Source organism: Lytechinus variegatus, chromosome 1 (genome assembly GCF_018143015.1).
Source record: "Lytechinus variegatus isolate NC3 chromosome 1, Lvar_3.0, whole genome shotgun sequence".
Classification (NCBI taxonomy): domain Eukaryota; kingdom Metazoa; phylum Echinodermata; class Echinoidea; order Temnopleuroida; family Toxopneustidae; genus Lytechinus; species Lytechinus variegatus.
Genome location: NC_054740.1, coordinates 70,204,012 through 70,210,871, shown reverse-complemented (window position 1 = coordinate 70,210,871; position 6,860 = coordinate 70,204,012). Strand labels below are relative to the sequence as shown.

Genomic DNA, 6,860 nt, shown 5'->3' with positions numbered 1-6,860 from the left:
AATGCGACGGGACGGAAAAACTTGGAAATTTCATAGTTTTTCTGGAAATGGAAGGTAACTGATTTTGATGGTACAAAAGTGAGAGTGTATTATTGGTCTGATAATTTATAAACCTTAGTGGCTAATCTCCAGTTTGGTGTCAAAATAGCCCAAATTATGATTCTGGACCAAAAAGTTCAAATTTTTACCCATTTTTTAACAGATGGCTACCAGAATGGATCATATGCCTGAAACACTATTGCAAAGACTATTTCCATGAACATTTTGAATTTTCAAAATACTTTTGAATTTTATATTTAAACTAACATTTTTATCAAATTCATCCTGTTGCGCAGTGAGGGTGCTTTTTGCTAAATAGAAGGTAATATTTTAAAAACGGACCATGGTCATAATAAAGGAAATATGTTTTCATAAACTACAGATTCTCAGCTTTCATATGACGTATAATGTTCGACATCTACCTGAACTTAATTTTTGTCCCCTACTTTTGGCTCACCCCTTCATTGAATAACAGGGAATTCAAGACAAATTGCCACAAATGTCAGCTCTATGAACAGGTCCATACATTCCTGCTAAGTATGCTCAAGTCTATGCAACTATTCATTGAAATCTAGTTAAGATATGAAGTACACTATCTTGTCTTCTGGTCAAAATGAAGTCAACTTGATGAGAGTAATGATTTTGTCTTCTCACGTTGCATTATTAAATTAAATATCCATACAAAATTTTTTAATATTTAAGTCACGGATTGGTTTGGGCAATTCGTTAAAGTTATTGATACAATTTTGAGGTGTGCATGAGCACTCCGTTTTGGTTATTGAAACATAATGCACGTAAAGTAACATACACACATTTCCTGTTGATAAAGTGTAGTTAGAAGTAAAATCAAGTTTTCACTTCAGTTCCACAATGCACACAAAAATTAGCATTTTCTGTTTTAGATGGTCAATTGCAGTGCCACATTGATACAATCTTGAATCTACTTATCACATGTACAGAGTCCATCCGTAGAGCAAGCAGCAGCCTTCCAGATGTCACCCCCGAGCATGGTCAGTGTACTTTGTTAATTTGTGTATTCTTTGTTGACATTATCAAGAAATGTTTGAAAACTGTCGTACTGGCCTTTTTAAAAAACAAAGGAAAACAAAGGAGATTTATCAATCTTTTTACATAAAAATCAATCTTAAAACCTTCACATTTCCAACATGTATTTTGGGGTAATTTACAAAAAACCTGGTGCCTCAATTCAGCACAACATGCAACATTTTTGTTCTTGCCAACACTGCTCCCATATGCCTTTAAAACTGCCGGAATAATATATTTCCTCACTTGGTTGACTTTTATTTTTATGATTAAAAAAATAAAAAGGAACATTGTTTTTCTTCAATTGAACCCCCTACCCCAAGAATGTACATGTGGTAGTTAATACATGTACATGTATTAACTACCACATTTTAAGTATGGCTTTTTTTATTGATCAATGAATTGCAGTGGATTTACATCTCTTTCTATTCTCACCTAGTGAATGAAGCTTCTTGAATTTGTTATCAAAATTTTACACACTACTCTAAATACGTGTACCCTTCCTAACTGCTCTTCTCAGGAACTGGAGCCATTATTTTCAGGAGGAATTCCACTCCTGACTGAAATGGCCAAGAGGACTGCCTTCAGTAAGGGAACAACAAAGGAGGCCCTTCTGTGCTCCCTTCTAGAGGCAGTCTTTGGGGAAAGTCTGGCCCACGGGAATGCCTGTGGGTCTAGGCCAGCCGTGAACAAAGGGGAAGGGGAAGAGAGCAAGCCCCTTGACAAGGGCAAACTGGACCAAATTAAAGGTAGGTATTCTTTGTCTTATCCACCTCGTAACATACCAGAGGCATCCACAGTTTTAAACGCTAGCAAGATTATGACATTAACTTTTCAATTCCCCTATTTTGGCCATTTTAGATTGGGTATTGAATGTTTTGCTCAGATTGCAACAATGATGCATATCCACTCAAGTTTTTAATTTCATAAAAACATATTGTCATTGTATTTGATGATAAAATGTGATGTTATCGCTATATATTCACAGTCAGGTAGTGTTCATTTGCTTTTTGTAATGTGTGCATTTGTGTATATATCATGTTTTTATTTCTATACATTACTAGAGTTAGACGGCAGAATAATCAGGAACTTGACCTTTGCTCCTAGTGAAGTGGAAAGCATCTATTGGATTACAATGTATGCCAGACATTTACTTATGATAAACAGTTGCCCAATAATGGAAGAAAAATGGATGTTTGCTTCCACTCTTTCCCTGGGCAAGTGGGCTTTTGACTAGAAGCTGATAAAGTATTTAAATTTTAATTGTAAAAAAGTGTGGTGATTACTTTGCCTCAGTGTATTTATGTTAATGTGTTTAATGCAAATTTTCAACTTTTCTCATTTTCTGTTTCAGAGTGTGTCTTACGCCGTTTCAGAACTCCTGGGGGCCATAGCTGCTTCAGCGCCCAGGAGTTCAACAAGAAGATAAATCAAAAGTGTGCAACGGTGCGAAGGGCACTAAAAAATAAGAAGAAATAGTTTTTTTTTGGTAACACTATGTAGCCTGGAGTGGCTGTTTGATATATTCTTTCTTTTAAAACCCACTTATGGGGCGTAGGGGAATGAAGAAAATAGAAAGAAAGAGGTGAAGCTGAATGAATTTTAGACACAAACAGGGTTGGCGGATTTAAATCATGATTTAAGTCAATAAAATCAGCTGATTCCTTAAAAATTTGAGATTTGTGTCAACAGTTACTCCATTTTATTGTAAATGTCAAGTTTTTCTTCTGAAATTTTACATTCTTTGTCAGTTATTAATAGTGAAACAAGTTTCTTATCTATTTCTTATCATTTATCACACAATCCAAGACTTTTCAGAGAGCAGTAGTGTATAAAATATAATAAGTAAAAGTCAATGACAAAAGGTTTGTTGGCAGTTTTCCAGTTTTGATCCTTCACAGTTATACTTCTATCATGTGAAATTTAAAAAAATCAACTAATCAACAGATTCCACATGCTTATTTCTTCTTGTTACATTTATCATACAATTAACATAATGTAGTACAGTCACAATTTGACTGTTGAAAAAAGCTTTCTCATATACCTTTTAAGTCACTAGCTCATTTTATGTTCAGTGCTATGGAAGTTTTGTATTTGCATGTAGCAATGGAAAGAGGATCTATAAAAACAATTTGCAAAATTCATAATAAACTTTTAAAACTACATTTAATTCTGAAGATGTAGGTACTTACATGTAAGTTACAATCAATTACAGTTTTAAGTTGTGTCTGATTTAAAATACAATACTTCTTTTTGTAATACATATGTCGTAATATAAGCTGTTTTGCTGGTTTTATCCTTTTAGTCAAACTTACAGTTGTATAGGGTCAATAGGGTTTTTTTTCCCACTTCATGTATCAAACAGATTTTTAGAGAACATATGAATAAGAATTGTAGATTAATGTAAAAATCACAGTAACATAATGTAGTGTAGTCACCCTTTGACTAAGCTGTCTCTTATATTGGTCTCCAACAATGACAGTTTTGCATCTCTATCTGTAGCAATGGATGAGCTTTATTACCAATTTGTAAAACTGTCACAAAGCTGTTGAATGCACATTTAGATACAATTTTCACTGAGGAGTGTCTGGAGATTTTCCTCTGGGATTTTTTTTTTAAATACTGAGTGGAAATTCACAGAAGGGAATATTCTCTACTCACTGGGAATTCCTTAAGGAAGTTTCCTTCATAGCCCTACATGTATGTATGATAGAATTAAGTTCATATACATGACTGCACAAATTGATTTTTATTTGCCCATTTTGACTAGATTTAATTACAAATCATTATGGTTAAGAAAAATATTAGGATTAAAATGTGTGATAACATTAAAATTTATGTCATTGTAGGATGAGGTCTTTTGGTATTTAAGCTTTTTTTCGAATGAAATTTTAAAAAAATAAAAAAATAAAAAAAATCTGATTTAAATTTTAAAAGTCTGATTTTTTTTATTTTTAAATAAAATTTTAAAAATCGCCAACCTTGGACACAAACACAAGACTGTTTTTGGCATTTATTTTCAGTGTTTAAACACCGAAATGAAAAGAAAAGAAGAAAAAAATAACTCGACATCACCTTTAAAACTATTCCTGAGTTAAAGCAGATATTCATCCGATATCCGTCCCTTGCCATAGATATGCAGTTTTGAAAATATTCTGATTATCTTCATTTAGATAGAGGTCACATGTAAGTGACGTGGGACATAACATGAATATGACCAATACTTGCCTAGATCGATGCCGAACAAGATCAAAAAGCAAACAATTATTGCTTCAAAGATGATGTTAATATATTTTTGCCTGTATTCAGTGTTAGTTTTAGCGTACATTACCATTGTGGTCCAAAGCATGTTCCATTACGTTTGTAGTGGCCAGGGGCATTATGATTTCCACTGAAGGTGATCAGACTCAGTCTAAAGGTAAAAAAAGGTGCTGAAACAACAGGAAGGGACATTGGAGAAACTGCTGGAGGAGCTGCAGGAAGAGACTGTAACTAAATTTAATTTAGCACTGCACCTGTTTACAGCATCTTGGCAAGGGGACCAGTTCCGCAGAGTATCAGAAAATCCACCTGAAGGCTGCATTATTATGGTACTAGATTTTGCTGAAAATTACTCTTGTCGCTTTCAAGACGAGATACAAAGTGTACATTGGGGGCATGCGTCGGCTACATTACACCCCATTGTCACTTATTATCAGTGCCCGAGGTGTGGTGAAAAAACAATAGACTCATTATTAATGATAAGCGATGATAACACACATGACTACCACGCCGTCCACAAGTTTTCAGAAGTAGCCATTAATCACCTGAAGACTGATTGCAAAAGAATTGTTAGATTCTCAGATGGATGTGGCAACCAGTATAAATCAAGAGGCCCTTTCATGGATTTCTCATATGGCAAACAGGACTATGGCGTGCAGTTCCAACATGAATTTTTTGGCTCGCGCCATGGGAAAGGTCCCAGTGACGAGGAAAGTGCAGTTATCAAACACCAGGCCACAGATGCTGTAATGGCTGGAAATGCCATCATAGCCAATGCACATGATCTTTACTTGTATGTAAAAGAGCACTGCACCGACCGGCTCCAACAGAAGCAAATGAAGACAAGTGTTACCATTTCCAGCGTACGGCTTTTTGGGTGTCCGACATAGACAGAGCCAGGGATCGCCAGACAACCAAAACTGTTGACAATACGCGACTTTTTCATAGCGTTGTCTCCATTGAGCCAAACATCATTGCTGTGCGCAAACTATCGTGCTTCTGTGATCCATGTTTACAGAACGATGGAGAGTGTGTCAATGTTGCATATGTTGACCTCTATGTATGCAAGGATGTTAGAACAGGTAAAACCACCGTATTCCCAGAAGATAACTCAGAGGAAGAGACACAGAGTGAGAAGCTGATGCCAACCAGACAGAGCCAGCAACCACCACCAGTTACCAATTCAGGTGACCCAGAAGACCCCCCTAAAGCGGATACGTGTTCCAAGCAGGATACAAGGTATGGGAATTTTGTTGCATGTCATCTACTCATTGAGTGTCATCACTGTCTTGAGGAAACAACAGTTAGATGTTAACCAAATACAATGCTTCCCTGCTTTTATATGTTGACTAACTATGAAATGGTTATATTCTTACATGTAGGTACACCTGTAGTCAGAACACCCTAGAATTAAGAATGTTCTTTTTTTTCTGTCATTAACAGTGTCAACCCTGAAGACTTTGTTGCTGTGCGGTTGGTTAGTAAGAAGAAGACACACATGTACATTGCAAAGGTTAGTACATTGATAATTTCATTTCAAATAAATGCCGGGTCAAATATAACTTGTTTACATGTACAGCAGGGCTTGAAGTAAGGATTTGAGAATCAGGAGAAGTAAATTAGTTCAGTCGGACCTACTGTTTCAAGCCTTGATGTACAGTGGAATCTTGTAAACACAAAATCCATATACATTGTGTAGCACTAACTAAAATGTGTGGCCCCATTGATTTTGTGTCACAAGGATTCTGTAGTTTGATTAGGGCAGATGGAACAAAACATGTAAACATAAGTAACAAATAGCTGCATCATTCTATGGTTTAGACTCATATCCAGTGAAAGTAGGATTTCCAACTTTTTCAGGTATAATAGACGAGGCATATCGTTGATGAGTTGTATTTGATATTCATTCCTCTCAGGTACTGGCTGAAGAATCAGGCGACATGCTTTTACGGTTTCTGCAGTCAGGTACCTGGTGAGCCTGGTCTTACCGACTCCCAAACACAGGTTACCAACAAGACACCTCTTGAGCCAACAGATGAATCTAGTCCAAACTGCATTCTAACAGATGCTATTAGTATTGTTGGACCGCATCCATATTGTATTGGCAGCGTGCACCCCGCGAGCACACCCCCGCTGCGGTAATTAGTGAACAGGATGTATCTCCCCGCTAGACGCAGCTAGCGGCGGCGCGCTGCTCAGATTAAAGCAGATTAACAGGAATCATTAATCCTAGATTTTATCATTGCAGCTTCTCGCCGCTTCTCGCAGCTTGCACGCGGCCAACTTGCAGGCGAATACTCGTACTCAAAATGATGTGCTTTCTAAATCCGTTGGTGAAATGTGCGCGACCGATGCGGCGATTTTCTTGTCTGCCCGACACGAAATGAAGGTATTAAAGTATGAAATATTGAGCTGAAAAGTGTCTTAGATTCTTAGCAAAATAATTCTTATACATTTCGAGGTGGAAAGATTCATATTGATATTAGTCTTATATTATTTCCGTTGCGTAATAATGA

At 36.4% G+C, this 6,860-nt stretch overlaps 1 pseudogene; it reads left to right on the top strand.

Moving 5' to 3' along the window:
- The first annotated feature begins 1,648 nt into the window (after positions 1 to 1,648).
- LOC121431727 lies at positions 1,649 to 6,486 on the top strand (annotated as a pseudogene).
- Positions 6,487 to 6,860: the final 374 nt, after the last annotated feature.